The sequence below is a fragment of the Lynx canadensis genome, chromosome E1 (assembly GCF_007474595.2).
Source record: "Lynx canadensis isolate LIC74 chromosome E1, mLynCan4.pri.v2, whole genome shotgun sequence".
Lineage (NCBI taxonomy): Eukaryota > Metazoa > Chordata > Mammalia > Carnivora > Felidae > Lynx > Lynx canadensis.
This window is the reverse complement of record NC_044316.2, coordinates 58,698,238-58,717,670: the sequence shown is the minus strand read 5'-3', so window position 1 is coordinate 58,717,670 and position 19,433 is coordinate 58,698,238. Positions and strand designations below refer to the sequence as shown.

At 54.6% G+C, this 19,433-nt stretch overlaps 1 protein-coding gene across 1 annotated transcript in view; it reads right to left on the bottom strand.

The window, feature by feature from the left end:
- RPTOR (regulatory associated protein of MTOR complex 1) overlaps window positions 1-19,433 on the bottom strand; it is a 334,568-nt gene that overhangs the window by 148,960 nt on the left and 166,175 nt on the right.

Genomic DNA, 19,433 nt, shown 5'->3' with positions numbered 1-19,433 from the left:
TCCAGAGTTGTTATATAACCATCGTACTGACACTGCAAACACTGACGGAGGAGGTACGAATGGCATCAGGCTCTGTCCTTTCCCAGCGTGGTAAGCTGCATAATGAATTAACGTTTTACGTTCCTACAGAATAAGCTAACCCACGGTCTATCAAGGGATGCCCTCCGCAGAACCACGCAAAACAAAGAGATCTTCAGCCTGCAGAAGGTAACTTTTCTTTACACGGTTCCCAAGCCGTTTCGGTGACGCACCTGCTATCCTGTGAGGCTGCTCTCGATGCACAAAACAGGCTCAGGGTCCAAGGCACGCTTCTTCAAGGCATCACCAACCCGTCTATAAAAACCTACTCGAGATCAATCAAAGACCTAAATGTACAAGCAAAAATGATAAAACTATAAAACTCTTAGAAGGAAACACAGGCGTATAAACCTTCATGACTCTGGAACATGCCATCAAAAATATAAGCAACGAGAGAAGAAAAGCAGGTGAGGTGGAGAACTTTCCTGTGTCAAGGGACACTTTCAACAAGTAGAAAGATCACCCACAGACGGGGAGAAAATATTTGCAAATCCTACATACGTCTGATACGGGTCTAGGATCTAGAATAAAGAAGGACCTCCTACGACCCAACAAGAAAAAAGACAACACGATTAAAAAACAAGCAAAAGATGTGAGTAGATAGGTAATAAAAGAGACCTCAAGGCTGCAGGCAAACAGGATTTGTGCTAAGGGTGTGAAACGGCTCAGCTGCCGTGGAAGAGTCTGGCAGCCCATCAAGAATTAAACATAGTTACCACGTGACGAGAGTATCTGTGCAAAGCAAGGATCGTGTTCTCTCTGGAAATCACAGAAGACTGCGCTGAAAGGGCACTTCCGGGTAGATGAGATTTGGGGCGGCCTATTGGTACAGAAGTTTGGCCACTGGCATCCCAAGCTACACGCTTCGACCTACTGACCCCGTTCCCGGAAATGTGTTCTGAGAGCGTGTCCAAGCGAGGCGAGAGCTCAGTGACGCCCTGTGAGGACAAACAGGGGGCAAAGACACCTGCAGATACTTGAATTTTACGACTATAGGGAAATGCTTTAAATGGTATGTCTATAAATGAGATGGAATATTAAATTCGAGAATAAAATACTGGCTAACACTATAGAATGATAACCTTCAACTTAAAAAATAAAATACAAAACACGTAACTCTGGTTAAGCACGATTATGTGCCCGTGTGGACGGGGAGTGGGAAGGAACAGTGAGCAGATCAGCCGGGCGGAATTCCGGGTGACTGTCGTCGCCCCTCCCTCCGCTGCGCACGTTACGACACTGCCCGCGAGGGGGCCCAGGACGACCAAGGCCCACCGGAGCCCCCACGACGACTGGCATCTCCGGGCCCTGCGGTCCGAAGGGCCAACACAGGGGGAATGTGCCGATTTCACCTCCGAACCCGGAGATCCCGCCCTCGCGACCGGTCAGCGCCGAGGCTGACATTCTCTCTCGGGTTGAGAGCGAACGTGTTCTGTGCTGTTGTGGCTGCACGTGAGCTGCTCTCCACATTTGCAGCTCCCCCTGGAGAGGCAGAGAAGAAGGAGACAACGCCAGGGGCCCTAATTGAGGTAAAGAAAACAGGAGACTGAGAACAAGCGGAAAGGACTCAAAACAAGAAAGAGTCTACAGCCCGACAGAGGAAAATGGCTGAAAACGGACATAGAAGGTTTGCACACAGGCGATCTCGTCTCCTCCTCTGCCGAGGACACCTCCCAGTTTGGGACCGGCGCCCGTGGCGGGGTGTCACCATGCCTGGGCGTGGCGGGTGGTGGGGCACGGGTTCCAGGGAGGGCGGGGCACAGGCATGCCGCTGGCACATGGGCACCACAGGGGCGCAGGTGGCGAGACAGCGACAGACAGGTGGACGCTGGGTCCGTGAGCCAGTGTGAGGACGGCCACAGAGTGACCGCCACAGAGAGGGACAGCGCACCAGAGGGTCTGGTCAAGGAGAGCGAATCTGAAAGGACACAACCTACGAGCCCTTGAGCTTCTCATGGTGGGGGGGTCGAGGGGGGAGGGGGCTTCTAGATGCCCTGGGGACATGACGTCTGGGCCCCTGTTGACTTCTCTGGGGCGCCGTATGTCCCCTGCAACCAAACACGTGCCACACAGCTTCCCACGGGCTACACGCCGTTCTGCCAGGTACTGGGCAGTCTGCAACACCCGTGGCAGAAAGCTGGTTCCCACGAGACTACAGAACAGTGTGGGTCAAAATGACACCGTCTGGCATAAAGCAGGCGGTGCGGGGCAGCGGCTGGACCCCCGGGCTGGGGTCTGAAGATCTGTGTTTCCGTCTGCTCCGCTGCAACCGAAGCGGTCAGCCTGGGCAGCCACAGGCCGCGCGTCTGGTTCCCCGACCACGGCACGGCCATGTTCAGGCAGTGTCGGCTCTCCTGGCCCCCGGGCCTTTAGCACGAGCCGAGGTGAAGCCATATGGGAAAGCACCTGTGGTTGGAAACCGTTCCACAGTCAGTATCCTAGAGCTCACACTTACGGCACAGAGCACTGGCCACAGGCGTGCTTGTCACTCCGCAACGAGGGACGGAGAACACAGCCACCACACGCTGGTGTTTCGGAACACAGAGACTCAGGGACACGGGGCTGGCCAACAGGAGGGGACGGGACCAGAGGGCTTTCAGGGTCCCGGAGCGCGTGGTTCTTCAGGGTATCCTGTGTCCTCCATCTCCAGCAACAGGATCAAAGCCCTTCTAAAACCCGCGGTGTTTCCAATGAGCGTGACCTCAGCGCTCCGGTGGGCGGACAGGCAGACCCCCCCGGGAAGTCCTGTGTCCCCACACAGTGCTGGCCTCTTTGCCTCCCGCCACAGCTGCGTGGAGGGGCCCGGCCAGGCCAAACCGTCTGAAGGCGGGACCAGTGAACGACAGCTCAGGACAGGCAACAGGCTGCCGCGCGTCTGTCTTCCAGGAAGAACAAGTTACGGGCAGCCCCACGTTGACCACGTGTCCCCGATGGGCGGCACATCCGTCCTGTCTGCTCAGAGCCCCCGGGGGGAAGGGTGGCCGAGCCGGGCCTGACTTCCAACGACGTCCTCGGTGCACAAAGTGCCCCCCGGCGCAGGCCTCCAGCAAAGCACCGGCATAAATCACAATAACGGGAGGCCCTTTCCAACAGGCTTCGCGCTCAACAACCGGCCAGGGAGCTCCTGTTCTTGAGAAAGAACAAGAAAAACTGGCCCATAAAAAGGAGAGACATTTGCAATGACTGTTCCTCCCGCATGCGCAGAAAATGCTGCCTCCACGACCAGCCCACACGCTGGACCCCACGCCCCACAGTCACCGTGCGCGACCCGGCCGCCGCCGCAGGCCCAGAAACACCTTCCGGTCTCGGTGTGGGCGGAACCCCCGCGGGCCGCGTCTCTCACACGCCCTGGGGTTCGGGCGGCAGCACGCAGGCCACCTGTCCGGCCCCCCCTCCGCGCCCACGCCCGGGACGGGGGTGTCCTACCAAGAAGGCGCTACCAAGAAATGCTTTCAGGCCCTGCATTTCTGAGGCCGCTGCAGGGTTCATCGCGGCAGGAGACGGGAATAAAGAACAGCCTCGGACAGAGCGCCTGGGCCTGTCTGCCGTGTGGCCGCCGTGCCCGTCGGGCCGAGGTCCAACTCCCCCGTCCCTAGTTATCTTCACGCGCCAGACGAGGACGACACCCCACTCCCGACGGCGCCCCTGCCGCGAACGAGCTGCCGCCTCCCCGCCCTCCGCCCTGCTCTTCTGCTGTCTTGTGGGGGTGGGGGGACCGGAAGCACGTGGAAACGAAAGTAACGGCACAGGTGGTGAGGAGTGTTTCCCTGCTTGGTGCCGCGGCTGAGGCCCGTCGGCGCTCATCCCGTAAGGGAAGCGCGCAAATACGCCCGCGTGTGCAACGTCGTCGTCCTGTGGGCTCCAGGCCTCCACCCGCGTGTGCCCGCTGTGCGTGGGACTGACCAGAGAGGCTGCGTTCACAAGGGATGATGCGTCACCCCGAATCCTTCATCTTGTAATTCATTTCGGCAAAAACTTAGGTTCGCACCAGAACGTCCACCGGTAAGGGGTGACAGAGGGGCGTGAGGACGCTAAGAGACGCAGGGCAGCGCGTACTTGATGGCACGGCCTCCTGGCCTCAGCCACAGGGCAGTTCTGTTCACCCCCCGGGGACGCAGGGCCTCCCGGGTTGGGCCGGCCCAGCGGTGGCTCCGTCAGCCTGTCTCTGGCTGGGGAAGGCGGGGCCCGTGGCCTTGACGGCCTGCTTCTCTGGAAGCTTCCACGGGCACCTTAGGGTGGCCACTCCATCCCTGGGCCCGGCACCAGCCGGGGCAGTGCTCCCCCTCCCCCCGCCCCCGTGTGTGCCGCCTGCCCCTCAAGGCCTCCTGTGACGTGCCGACTGCTCCCCAAACCCCCGGGACCTGGGCCCTCAGCACGGCCGACGCTCCAGGAGCAGGACGTGGGGTCGATGATCTCGACTTCCCAGTCTCACTTCTAACACAAGTTTTCATTTTAAACAATAATCTCCTCGCTTGAGCCCATGCCAGCCCATCAGGCTACTGTGCTCTGCTCATCTTTCCTCCCCACGCCCGCGACGCCCCGACTCTACAGTCTGGCTCGCCTGCCTCCCCTCCATCCAGCGCCTGCCATCCTCCTCCCCAGACTCAACACCCACATCGAACGCCTACCTCCCCGGACTCCTTCCGGTGCCCCGAAACCCTCACGAGGCAGCCACATCCCCCCTGGACCCTCTCCCTCCTCGACTAGCTCTCCCACGCCCCCCATCCCTGTCTTCCGTCCCTGGTTCTCGGGCTTTTGAACTGGTCCCCCTCGGCCGGTGTCTCCCGGCCCAGTTCAGTCCAGAAGCCCCTCAACCACTCCCACTACACTCTGCCCCCGTCCACAATGTCCTTCTCCTCTGACGGGCCACCACCCACAGAGCGACCCAAATACCTGGGTTTCGGTGGTCTGGGTTCTTATCCTACCTGTGTGTCACTGCCGTGACGTGTGTGACTTGACCGACTGGCTTCCCTCCCCCCGGCCCCGTGCCCACCTCAGCAGAGGGTCTGGCGTCCCGGGCTGGTGCCGCCTGCCACGTCCTGCTAAGACAGATGATGCGTGGCTCCCGAATCTGGGGTGCGGGTGAACGCTTGAGTGCTCCCCCCGACAGGATACCGGCCCCCCATCCACAAATGCATGGAAAGAGCCAACAAACCACACAACCACCTTCCTTCAGTGTCACGTCTTCCCTCACGGACAGCAGCCGACGGTCTCCCTTTCCCACTCAGCTTGCGTTAATGCAGCCCCTCCTGTCGACGGCGGCTCCGACAGGCCCTCTGCAAGTGGCACAGGTGACCACTGACTCCCTGTCAGCTACGGTGGCCTCTCAAGTGCTCAAGCTGAGCGCCCTCTCATACCTGAGCGGGCGTGTGGCATCTCTGGGCTCCCGGTCCCCGGCTGCCTCCCTTCCTGCCCTCGGGATGTGCTCCTGCCCTCTTCTCCACTCGCAGCCTCTCTGCCATCATCCCAACCCGGCGAAGCCGCGGTAACGCATCCCACTTCGGGCCCTCCCTCTCCCGAGCCCCTTCCTCACGTCGAACACACCCGCACAGCTCGTGTGCCTGAAAGAAAACAACAGACAACCAGCGGCCCATGTGATCTGGTAAGTCGTGCGTGCGCCGTTCCTTTCCTTCCTCCAGACTGAGCTAAGAGTCTGTGTCAAAGGCCTGCCCCACCTCCCACTGCTCCCACTGGGCTCAGGCCTCCTGTGTCAGGACCCCCTTCCCACCGGGGCCCAGGGCGCGGTCTTCTCCGGACCGGGAGAGTCTTGACTCACACCTGCAAAGCACACCCTGTACTGACTGTGGGCGGGGCTGCGGAGGGCTGGCCGGGAGCCCCCCGCGGGCCGTCAGAGCCACCGCCAAGGCCACTCGGCGCTGTGTCCGCACCGGGACGCTGCCCCGTGCCCACGCCCGTGCTCGTTCCCGGCAGGGCCTGAGCCGCCCTACTGTGGATCCGCGTGCACGTCTTCTGAATGGGACCCCAGGTGGCACAGAACAGATGCTGCCTGCAGAATAAGACCCGCTCCTGAGCCTCACCTCCGTGGACCTCGCCCTCTTTCTGGGCTCACGGTCACCGTCCCTTCCCTCAGACTGCGGGGTCTTGCCGTGCTGGACTACTCACAATGGGCCAAACCCGGGTTCGAGCCTGGGGCCCGGACAGGATCGTCTGCTCAGAATGCCGTGGCCACCTTCTCACTGACAGAACTGACAACACACAGCCAACACGATGCCGCCCGCTCCGAGGCAGGCAGAGGGACGCTGGTCCTTCTCTCCGCGCCAAGAGCAGCACGGATAAGGGAGCTGTCCCCCTGCAGACTCTCTCCGGCTGGCGGGCAGGGACTCCGTCTCCCAAACCTGTGCAATGCAAGGACTTCTACGGCCACCTGGAACCGAACAGGCATTCCAAAGACGCTGTTACTTCAACCGCAGAGCACACAAGCGTCAGGCTGTTCCAACGACTGGCTGACGGTGCCGAACACCCGTGCCCGATGCCTGGCCTCGCGGCCACTTTAACGGGCCCTCTGTCTCTGGTTCAAACTGTTCCATGCCAAGTATATGCACACCAGGGGCACAAGTGACAAGGAGCAAGAAAACCAAAGAGGCTGACGTCCTGCGGCTTAATTCACACCATTGTAAACCCACATGCACGGGTTGCACGTGGTCCCATGATTCTGGAATTCAAAAGGTGCTAGTCAGGAGGGACCAGGAATCCCATGTACGCACAAGAGTGAGAAACGGCTTCTGCAGGAAACCAAGCGACTGCTGCTCAGTCGCGAGCGTCCACTATAAAATGTGCAGCCACACACATCAGCACCTTTGAAAGCGACGCGGCTTCGTATCCCCGATTACACACGGAGACATGTGCACACTTGGCCGCACATACCAGATACGAAGTCAAAGCACCATTACAATGGCCAGAGGTTTAGTAAGAAGATACAAACAGGTAGGGGCGCCTGGGTGGCGCAGTCGGTTGAGCGTCCGACTTCAGCCGGGTCACGATCTCGCGGTCCGGGAGTTCGAGCCCCGCGTCGGGCTCTGGGCTGATGGCTCGGAGCCTGGAGCCTGCTTCCGATTCTGTGTCTCCCTCTCTCTCTGCCCCTCCCCCCGTTCATGCTCTGTCTCTCTCTGTCCCAAAAATAAATAAACGTTGAAAAAAAAGAAAATACCAGGGGCGCCTGGGTGGCGCAGTCAGTTAAGCGTCCGACTTCAGCCGGGTCACAATCTCGCGGTCCGTGAGTTCGAGCCCCGCGTCGGGCTCTGGGCTGATGGCCCGGAGCCTGGAGCCTGTTTCCGACGCTGTGTCTCCCTCTCTCTCTGCCCCTCCCCCGTTCGTGCTCTGTCTCTCTCTGTCCCCAAAATAAATAAACGTTGAAAAAAAAATTTAAAAAAAAAAAAAAAAAAAAAAAAGATACAAACAGGCAAATAAATAGTTAACAGGTCATTGTTCTCTCAAACGTGATGTTAATTCAGTTGCTCTGCAGGTAGGATGTCAAACAGGGATGAAAACTGATTTGGAACATAGTGACGATGGCATCTGAACATCAGAGGACCAAGGACTTTCCTCCCACTGGCCAAGGATGACCAGGAGGGCGTGGAGGGGTGGGGAGCGAGGCTGGCGGGGCAAATGCTGTTTTAGAAGTATCATTTCAGCCCAAGCTGACTTCCCGGAACCACGTTGATGACTCTGTGGCACAGTGCGCTGAACTGCACATAATCTTTGTTATCTTCTGTCCGTTCTGTTCTGTTAAAAGAACACGCCGTTCGTGCCTGCTATGCCACGTCCTCCATCCACGCTCCACGCCGGCGCATCAAACTCTCACCAGACTCCTGGACTCACAGAGCTGCCTGGGGATCCCGCCTGAGACAACGCATCCCCTGGTTCTCTCGTTAGACAAACACTGGAGGAGAAGACAGGATGTGAGCCAACAGTCAATTGCCGTGAGCTAAATAAGCTCCGACATGAACCAAAATGAAAAAGGCAACCGCCCTTTAAAACAGAATTCGTTCCAGAAAACACTCCTCTCCAGGAAATAAGCCGATTTTCCAAATTTGGTCAAATAGGTCAATATTTAGGCAGTAGCTCTGAAAACACTATGTCTTAGCTTGTAGCATGATGGATCTCACTGAGCCTTGGGACAGTACTTGAGTGTGGTCAGCTGATACTGAGGAGCGATCGAAGGAGACACGATTTGAATGCAGGTATTTCACAAAGGGCCGTCCAGCCAGCGTGGGTCACATGCGTGACCCTGTGAAGTGTCCTGAGGAACTGTTCAGAGCCCACGACTCGGGGAACGTGCTGTCGCTGGTGTGTACCTTCTCTTCTATTTTTCTCCCCTTCACCCCCAACCCTTCTCAACACCCCCCAGGCACCCATGTCTATTAAATGTACGTCCTTCCATATTTTTATTTAAGCATATGTGTAAACGTACGTTCATATGCCTATTTTGCATTTAGTTCACCAAAGAGTACCGTGGCATAAATCTAAGCCTGTTTCTTATTTCTGCACTCCACACTACGCACTTAAAACCACTTAAATCAACTCAATGCGATGCAATTTGCATACAGTGAGATGCACCCATTTTCAGATCATGGTCTGAAGCAGCAGACAGATGTGTCTCACCTGCCATCACCCCGGCCCTGAATCTGCCCCAGCGAGCCCCACCCGCTTTATCTCGCTGTGGTCAGCCTTTCCGGGAATGTCTCGGAATCATGAACTGGGCACTCCCCCTGTTCATCCGCCAGCCATTACAAGGTTTCTGAGATTCACTCATTCTGTCTGTTATCAATAGCTTGTAATATTGCATGGACGGACAGCGATTTGATTATCTGCTCAGCTGCTGATGGACATTTGGGTCTTTTCAGTTTCTGGGTATCATCAACGGAGCTGCTAGGAATATTCACGTGCACGCCTTTCTGCAGACACAGGTTTTCTTCCTCTCGGGTCACTGCGTAGGCATGGAACTGATGGGCTGTACGTGTAACATTATTAGAAACGGCCAAACGGATCTCCGAAGTGGCTGTACTGTTTTGCGTTCCCGTTGGCAACACATACCACGCATCCTTCCTGTGTCCGTCAGCCATTCCCGTATCTTCTTTGTAGAACATCCATCCCAATCATTTGGCCATTTGTTTAAAATTTGGGTTGTTTTCTTGAGTTTTTAAAGGTCTTCCTATATTCTCTATGCAGGTCTCTGTCAGACAACGTATTGTAAATCTTTCCAACGAGGTGTCTTAACAGTGTCTATCAAACAGCACAAGTTTTTAATTTTAATGAGCTTCAACTGATCGATTTTTTTAATGGTCTGTGTTGTTCGGGTCACGTCTAGAAAATCGTCAATTTCTCCTATGTTTTCATCTACAAGTTTTATAGTTTCACCTTGTGTAAGATCAGAAGTTAATTGCTTTGTATAATGGAAAATAAGGTTGGGGATTTTGTTTTTCCTGAATGAACAGCCAATTATTCCAGTAGTATTTGTTAAAAAGACCATCCTTTCCCCATCAGACTACCTCAGTATCCTTGTCCCAACTCAACTGATCATATACGTGTGGGTCTACCTCTGCACTCTGTGGTCTGTTCCGTTGGTTTATGTGGCCGTCCGTAAGCCAATGCCACAGTCGTGATGACTGCGGCTTGATACGAAGTCCTGAAATAAACCAACGTGCCTCCTTTTCAAAACTGTTTTGGCTACACCCTTTGCATTCTACATAGAATTTAAAATCAACTTGTCGGGGTGCTCGGGTGGCCCAGTTGGTTGAGCATCTGACCCTTGAATTGTTGGCTCAGGTCATAATCCCACGGCTGTGGGACTGAGCCCCGAGTCAGGCTCCATGCTGAACGCGGAGCCTGCGTTAAGACTCGCTCACTCTCTCTCTTTCCCCCCTGCCACTCCCCCCTTCTCCCCTCCCCGCTCATGCTCGCTCGCTCTCTCTAAAAGAAACAAAACAGGAACTGTTAAAAATAAATAATGATAAAACCAAGTTGTCAATTTCTTTAAGAAATAGGATTCTAACTGGGATTGAACTGGATATACAGATCAAGTTGAGCAGATTTAAAACGCTCGTTGTTTTATTCTCTAAGCATAGTGTAATCCTCCACTTATGCTGCGGTCAATCTCTGTGACGCTCCGTGGCTTCAGGCGCACGGGTCTGGCACGTGGTTTGTTACCTTCATCCTCAAGTCATTTCAGAACTTTGATGACACCGCAAATCATCTTTAAATTTCAATTTCCAAGCGTTTGTCAACAGTACACAGAAAGGCTACTGATGTGGGGTGGGGTATCCATCTGATGCCCAGAACCATGCTAAAATGAATGAGTTCCAGCCACGTCTTTGTAGGCCACTCCTGAGTTTCTAGGTAGACAATCATGTTGTCTGTGAGTAAGCAGCTTTATTTCCTCGCCCATCTGTATGCCCTTTTATATTCTTCTGGCTTCGCTGCCCCGACTAGAACGTCTTCTAGCCCGATAATAAACAGTAGTGGTGAGAGTGAACATCTTTGTCTTGTTTGCAACCTTCTGGGGAAAACATTTAACCTTTCACCATTAAGTACAATGTTAGCTACAGGCTCTCCTGAGATGCCTTTTATAAGCTTAAGAGCGTTCACCTCCATTGCTAGTTTGCTGAACTGGTTTGTTATGAATGGGTGTCAAATTCCATCAAATGCTTTTATGCGTCTATTGAGATGATCATATGGTTTTTCTCTTTAACTCTGGAAAAGGAGAATGAATACATTTATAGTAAGTTGTACCTTACAATGGATCGCATGGAGTGATATGCATATGGTAAATAAACAAACAAACCCTGTGTTCCTGAGATAAACCTTACTGGATTCTTTCTATACATTCACAGACTTCATCTGCTAATATTTTGTTAAGGATTTATTTATTTTGGAGAGAAAGAGAGAGAGATAGAGCATGGGTGGGGGAGGAGCAGAGAGAGAGGGAGACACAGAATCAGCAGCGGGCTCCAGGCCACGAGCTGTCAGCACAGAGCCGAACGCGGGGCTCAAACCCACAAACTGCGAGATCATGACCTGAGCTGAAGTCGGACTCCCAACCGACTGAGCCACCCAGGCGCCTCTTTGTTAAGGATTTTTATATCTGTGTTAATGAGGAATCTTGGTCTGTAAGTCCTCCTCCCCTCAGCCCCCGCTTTGTACAGTCTTTGTCTGACTCTGATCTTGGGGGTCAAGTTAGCCTCTGGAACGAGACAGGAGACGTTCCACTTCCTCTACTTTCTGAAAGCGTTCATAGAAGAATTGGTGTTATTTCTTTCTTAAACATTTAAGAATTTATCGGTAATAATATCTGGGCCTGGGGTTTTCTTCGTGAGGCTTTTATCTGTAATTCAATTTCTTTATGACATATAAACTCTCCAGATTTTCATTTCCTTCTGTGTCAGATTCAGTAATTTGTGTCTTTCACGGAACTCACCCACTTCATTTAAGATGTAGAATTTACTGGAATAAAGTCCTTCCTACTTAAAAGGATCCCCTTATAACCCTTTTAATGCCTGTGGTGATGTTCCCTTTTCTACTTCTGATGTAGGTAATCTGTGCCTCTTTTCTGGTTTTCTCGACCATCCAAAGAGAGTTTCAACAATTTTATCGAGCTTTTCAAATTTATCAGGAATTCTAGATTGTTTCTGGAGTGTTTTCTGTTCATTATTACTCTTCTTTTTAAAAATTTCTTTTCTTCTACTTGTGGTTAAATGTGCTTCTCTTTCTCTGGTCTTACAGAGAAAGACCATACGTTGTATACTTTTCCAATTAAAATCTACAAACGTCGTTATGATTTTGAGGTCAGTAATTGCTGGTGTATCTAAACTAGTTCACTAACTACTTGCAGCTTACCTGATGTTTTACCCACGATTCCCGAGTGCTGAACCTTCACTTAGTTTATCTCACAAGCTGTGCAACAAGAAAGGCCCAGTGCACGTCTCTAAGCGGACTTCTGTAGGCATTTCCATGTACCGCTAAGAAGAAACGGCGCTGCAAATTAAAGGGGCGTGTAATTTACCACGCGATTGGGGGGTGGGGGTGGTCTCAGATACGTTCGGGGGCGAAAATGTGCATCCCCCAATCAACGAAGTATGACAGATGACCCATACTGTACGGGGATGATTACGCAGTTTTGTGTTTTTCCACTACCTATTTATCTGGTCCTCCTGGCGGCCAGGGCTCCGAGGCCTGCAGGAGTGCCAGAGAGAGTCCTCGCCTGCTCCCGGCCTCGACGGGGAGCTGTCTCAAGTTTCTGCGCCAAGCATGGTGTCTGCCGAAGAGCCTGGGGTAGCCCTTCCCCAGTTAAGTGAGGCCCGAGGACCTTTACTGAAACGTGGATCTCAACTCCCTCCGTCATGGCCATCGAAGTGAAAGAAAAAGAGCCAGACAGGCACGAGCACCGGGGAGAGAATCGCAGCAGGGGAGAGAGACAGGCAGGCGCCAGGCAGGTGGGCGGAGCACGCGGCAGCCTGCGGCGCCCGTTGGGGTTTGGAGCCCGGCTCTCTCGTCCCCGTCCCTGCCCAGGGCCCGCTGCGAGGGCCGACGGAGACGGTTCCTGCGGTGGCCCGGGTGCCGTGCCGTACCGCTGGCTGCTCTGGCCACCGCGATGGTGACGTTCCAGCCAAACATAAGGAAGAGCTGGACAAGTCGCAGCGACTCAGCAGAGGAGAGAGGGCGGACCCCTCAACCCCGGATGGAGAAAGGCCAAAGAGAAGTCAGCCGACCCGTGGCGCAGAATTTCGGGACGCAGAGAGGCCCAGGCGCCGGGGCCGGAGCTGAAAATGAGAGTACTGGTCCGACTTTGTATGGAGGCGGGGGGAGCCCCAAGACGCCCCCTCCTGTCGTAGAATTCTGGGGCGTTAACTAGACGTGCTGGGGACGCAGAGACGCTATGACAGGTACCGGCTGCCTCCTCTCTGCAGACTGTGGCCTCTCCCCCGGCTCTATAAGGGGGATGTTTGTTTTTCCTTAGATTTAATCTTCGTTTTCTGACTGTATGTACTACATCTGAGCCTGCTTTAGCTGTATCCCACGGGCAGGAAAGGCTCTGCTAAACCGTCACTCAGCTTTGAGTATTTCACAATATTCTTTACGTTATATCCTCTTTAATCTAACGGTTTTAAGAGTAAGATTTTTTAGCTTTCAGGACTTTTTCCCATCTATTTTTCCATTACTGAGCCCCAACCGCACTGCACAGTGGTCTGAGAACAGAGTGTACATGGTGTGGACTCTCCGGGGTTATTAAAGCTTCCTCTGTGGCCCAGCACACGGTTGTTTTTGTGACTTGCCCACACGTGCTAAAACGGTGTATCCTGCGGTTGCCTTTGTTACACCCAGTTAATCAATCCTGTCACTGAAATCTTATCTATCTGGCTTACTTTCCAACGCCTGGGCGCCTCGGCCCCTTTATTCCTGAGTTGCTGCTTCCGTCCGTGGTTCTTTCCGTCCCCGTCATACACGGCTCGGGGCCACACTGTCGGGTGGGTGCAGAGTCCCATCCGCGTGTCTCCTCGTCGCCTGCGCTTTCCCGCCATAAAACACTGCTCTTTGTCCCTTTTGACGCGTCTCATCTCAGGCTCTGCCCTGACTTACTAAAGCTGTCACTTCAGCTTTTGCTAGGCTCGTACTTCTCCTTTCATCCTGTGATTTTCAGCCTTTCAGATGTTGTGTTTTAAACACATGTCCTGTGGACGAGGGGCTGCTTTCCCGTGTCACGGGGAACTTTACGGGGCACAGAACCGCTATCCTTTGAGAGACACAGCTCACTCAGAGCACTGCTTTTAGCGCAAGACTTACTGTGGCCGCTTTATTTCACACTTTCTGTTCACCGTGCTTTTCTTTTCTCTTTCTTCTACCTTCCTTTAGAGGGAAGAAATGGTCTCTCCTTGTGTGAAAATGACACCTTCCATTTTCATTATTCTGGTGGTTCTGTCTCCCATGTCAGACCAATCGCACGTGCGGTTTCCATGACTGATACCGTAGCCATCTTCGATTTCCAACTTGCACTCTGACCTTCTGGGCTCTCCCTCTTCCTCTGTGTCTGGGGTGGGCCCAGCCCTCGCTGTCCTCCGCCGCGCCCGCCGTGCTGCTGGTCAGCACACCTGCTACCTTCTTTAGCCCATCGGTTACACTCTGCACGCCCCATATCTCCGCCTGAGCTGTGTCCCTAACCGCCTGCTTCCTCCTCACGTTCCCGGTGTCACCTTCGCTCTGAATTCTTCCTCTGCCTTCTACAGGTGCAGGCTACTCCCCAGAGGACAGCTGGTCACCTGTCCTTCCCTCCCTCCCTCCTTCTGTGCCCATGAGGGACGGTGTGGGGAGGAGCCACCGCACGGCTGGAACGCCTGCCCTCAGACTGCCCTCGCCTGTGCCCTCCCGTCCTCACCTACCCCGCCGTGTCCACCCGGCCTCCTGTCTCCTCTCCCAGTGGTCTCTGCTGTCCCTAAGGGTCCCCACGTTTCTGGCTCGTTGCTGAATGGACTCCCCACGGGACCCATCAGTGTTGGCCCCCGTGGCAGCCCAAGGACTAGGTCTAGGGTCGGAGCCAGGGAGGGGTCAGAGGGGCCGGGGGTCAGCAGCCCTGCCGTTCCCTCCCATTCCGCCGTCTCTCCTAGCAGCATTCGCCAGGTTTCTGCGTGTGGAGCTCTGTGACAACGCATTATGGCACTCACATTCAGGAGCACGGCACCAGACCGCAACGGTGAGAATACGTGGTCCAGTCTGGAGGTGGGCACGGGACCAATCACGTGACCTGACAGTTTCTGGAAGCTCCCGTGGGGCTTATGCAGCAGGACCAGAGTGTGGCTGAGGCCGTACTGTGAAGGCCTCCCGAGAAGAAAACCATTTCAACTAAACTTACCTACTACTAAGGCCCAACACACAGAGCGAGGTGTTTTACTCCCTGATGTGTCTCCGTGGCCTCACCCTCTGGGAGGGGCTCTGACTGTCTCCGCCTTCAGACATGAGAAGTAAGGCAGAGCCATCGTATCCAGTTTTTTAAAAGGAACTAAAGACCTGATAACACACAAGCACTGAATGCTCAGGCAGGAAGTTTGTTCTCCAGCAAAGAAGCTGTATTTTAGAAAATTCTAGAGAGAACCGTTAACCCCCTCATCAAAAACCAGCAAGGATTTCTGTCTGTAAAGGTAACTCTGACTGAGTCTTGGCCGAGTCTTTAAGAAAGATACAAAGCAAACGTCACAGGCAGGGTCTGCGATGGGACAGGCACTGCCCTCTGCTCAGCCCGGCCGGACACACAACGGGGGCCTTGTGCCTGGGCCTCCCTGCGTCCCGAAATTCTGCTCCGTGAGTCAGCTGACTTGTCTTTGGCTTTTCTCCATCCTGGGGCTGAGGTGTCAGCCCTCTCTCCTCTGCTGAGTCATCACGACTTGTCCGACTCTTTCTTACGTTTGGCTGGAACGTCACCATCACGGTGGCGAGAGCAGCTAGCGTGACCACCGCAGCTAGCGTGGGCCACCGCAAACTGCCGCGTGCTGAGCTCCGCCCGCCTGCCTGGGGCCTGCCTGTCTCCTCTGCCTCCCTCGCTGGGTAAACACAGGAGGGCAAGTCTTGCCATGCGGAGGAATACACATTAATCCGGTGTCATTAACATTTAAACTCCCTGAAATTCCTCAATTTAATTGAAAGGAGAGAAACACGTTCCTTGACCTCTATTCAAACCAAAATAACGTCTATCATTTTCTTTAATAAACGATACGATTACATGCTGCACAATGCAAAAGGCATCCATCTAGTTTATAGCAAATTAAGTGCCACTGGGTTATAATTTTCAGTAGTACACAAATATAGCCACAATAAATTTAAAATGGAATTCTGCCACCAAAGATGCAGAAAAAGCCAAAAGAAAACCTGTATTTTAGACTCTTGTACTACGTTGATATACATGCTGAGTAAGGTGATCACTTATATAGGGAATGATGTACTGGCTCGTTTCAGAATTACTGACATTATCAATTTCTGAAAATAAGAAATACTGAAGCAAAACACGAAAAGAAAATCCAAAAACCAGGTTTCCCAACGACTTCATCATCAAATAAGATTCACAAATACACTTGCCACCAAATACGACCACACACACGTTTCGCACGTACAAAGCAAGGCTGTGGTACGTTCATAAAGCACACGGTATTCTTCTCCACTTGTGCCTTACATAACGAGTGAGTGCTGCTAAAAACCATCGTCCTACTCACACAAGAAGGAAGGAGGGAGGGAGGGTATTTCCTGACCAGTAGATGAGGACAGTGGTCTCACGCACACTAAGATTCTGGTTCCATTTTCAAAAGCACGAGCTGGCTAAGTAGGGCCCAGTAGCTGTTTTCACAAAACAGTTTTCCGGGAACACAGCTCCTCTCATCTGTCCACGTCCGTACGGCTCGCCCACACTACCAGCAGAGCTGGGGTCTCGGGCACCCAAGGCCTCAACTATTCACTATCTGGCCCTTTGCAGAAAAGCGTGGCAGACCCCTATCCTTGGGTTACTGTGAGCTCTCCTACCTTTGCTGACTAGCATCCTAAATCCCAAAGCCCTAGGCTTTGGTTAAATAAAACAGGGAACGTAAATAAAGTGAAATCTTATGCAGTCATGACAAATGGTGTTTACTAACAGTTTCTAATGGTCTAGGATAAATTTATTATAATGCTAAAGATTAAGTAGCAGAAACTGCAAATTTTAGCCTCATTACATCCGTGCAGAAATGTACATGCATAGAAGTAGAGACTAACAGGCAATACAGCAAACAGGTAACACTGAGTGTGTCAAAGTTGGTGAAATCTTGAATGATCATTCTCTTCTTTTTGCATTTTTTAGAAACGTGTTTACTTCTTTTGAGAGAGAGTGAGTGAGCACACACGCGCCTGCGTGAGCAGGGGAGGCAGAGGGTGGGGGGCAGGGCGGGGGAGACAATCCCAAGAAGCCTCTGTGCTGTGAGCGCAGAGCCCGACGCAGGGCCGGATCCCACGGACCGCGACGGCATGAGCTGAGCCAGTCAGGCGCCCTTCTTTTTACTTTTTGTAAGTTTTCTGCAAGGAATGTACACCCTACTTTAAGTTGGAAAATACTGACTTTGCAAATGAAAAACCAAACCTCAACCCTGGAAATACAAATGAGCACTACCTACCAGGCTGTTTTCCTTCCTCCATTTAAGACAAGCTGGTGGTTTCTGACCGGTCGTTACAAACGAGCACACATTTCACCCGACGAGTCTTCCAAGGATCGTGGTCTGTCACCGTCACAGGCTGAGGACCACGCAGCCACAATCTGATTCATGCGTTAGGTACAGAGTGGCTTACCGCGAAGACAGACCCGCCGGCAGTGCCCGACTGTTCCAGACGCACCCTTCTGATGACCACCGCCTGCAACTCTGGCGCGCTGATTCCGAAGCCCCCCTGACGGGAACCACGTTAGTTGGAGCTGCTTCTCACTGTGTTTCCCACCAGACGCTTACTTTTGCAAGCTTTAGTTACATCCTCACTCCCGACAGGATTTCAGGCAGCTCCCGAGACAACGCGTCCTGTCGCGGCGGAGTGAAGCCCGCTCCCCGATCAGAGGGCGGGCTCGACGGCACCCAGCTGTGAGTGAGGGGCGCCAAGTCCTCCCCGACCAGGATGGAAGGGAGCACGTCGGGGACACGGGCGAGGACATCCGCCTGCTGTGGGGGCGGCGACATGGACAGGTGTGGGGGCCAAGGATTCCCGCTCAGGCCCTTCTTGCCTTCTTTTCCTTCCTCCCTCCCTGCATGCATCTCCACTCGCCCACCCGAAAACCCGCACAAATGCCCCGTGCCAGGCCCAGCAAACAGCCCCGGCCCAGGGCGGGCGGAGGCCTGGGCACACCTGGCTCCCGGCGTCATTCAGGATCAGCGCGCAGAGGCAGCAAGGGCAGGAGACCCTGGGGGGAGAGGCGGGACAGAGAGGGGAAACGAGGCCCGCCCCCGGGAGAGTCCAGGCGCACGTGTGGGGGCTACTGCCCGCAGACCTCCGCCTTCCCGCTTTCGACTTGGAGCGAACGGGGAGGGATCGGACGGGGACCGGATCGGGCTGGGAGAGTAGCTGCCTCGGCGCTCTTATCAAGTCACGTTCCCACGCAAACACCCCGCGGCCTCTCCCCGTCAGTCCTCCGCGTCAAGGTCAGGGGCTCGGCATTCAAAGCAACCCACGTCCGACGCCGGTCCACCCCTGACCTCACCTACACCTCTTCAGCTTCCTAGGCCGATGACCTGCTCTTCTCAGAGACGCGCGTCACCCCTGGAGCCGGCGGGGCTGTAAGCCGCCTGTCTGCGACGCCCTTCTGCTCCTCTTCAAACCCGGCCCCCTGTGGGGACCCCCATCGGGCTGCGTCTCCCCCAGGACGCTTTCCCTCGTCCCTTGGCCCTCAGAGATTCTCTGTCCCCTGGGCACACGAGAGCCCTGGCCACGCTTGTCCGCGACACTCAGGCGCCCTCGGCAGCTTGTGTCCTCGGCCAGACTGTAAATCTGGGAGGACAACTTCGCGTCTCCTATGGCGCTTAGTGCGGGTTTTCAGGACACAGCGGAGCTCAGTTAATTATTTCCTGGATGATGAACAGAATCACGTTAAGTGGCCCTTCCTCCTCTCCTGGCGACCGCCAAACAGCACCGACAGTTTCGGAGAGAAACTCAGGACCGGCCTCGTGAATAAAAAGCCACATTGAGAGAGTTGCGCCCGCAGGGGGGTGGGTGACGGTGCGGAGCCCGCGTGTCCTCCTGGCCTGAGCTTCCGCTTCTTTCCACGTTTGGAGAACGTGTCCGTGTCACCCTCAGGAAGCGGCACCTCTGCCGACCTCTCCCTGCACACGGGAGCGCCCGTTTCTCTCTGTGTCGCCTGCCCTCTCTGTCCCCTCCCGCGGCCGCCCTTCCAGCTGATGCGGGCTGCGTTCCCCTCTCCTGCCACGGATCCCACCTGCCGTGTTCCTCCTTCCAAACATCATCGTTTTTCTACCTCTGCCCCCACCGGGCTCTTCCTTAGATTCCCGCTTCGCAGTCCTGCCTCCTGCTTCCAGCGTCTTCCTTCCTTCAGCCCCGTCACGTGCACACAACTTGCTTGGGGCCGTTCCACAGCTCTGTCCCGCGCTGGCCGCGCCCCTCAGGGTCGACCTCTGCTTCTCGGGGCGCAGCGGGGGACCTGTCAGCTGGCGGTTGAGCTGGGCGGCTAGGAGCCCATCTGGGCAGCTCCCCCTCCCGGCTGACTCCTCACGGGGAAGTCACCCTGCAGGAGGCTCTCCCTGGGGCAACCCCCAGCCCTGGGATGCGGGGGGCGGGGTTCGGGGGGGCAGAGGGGAACTGCTCCGCCAGCCCAGCATTGTCCACCTCACCGGGGG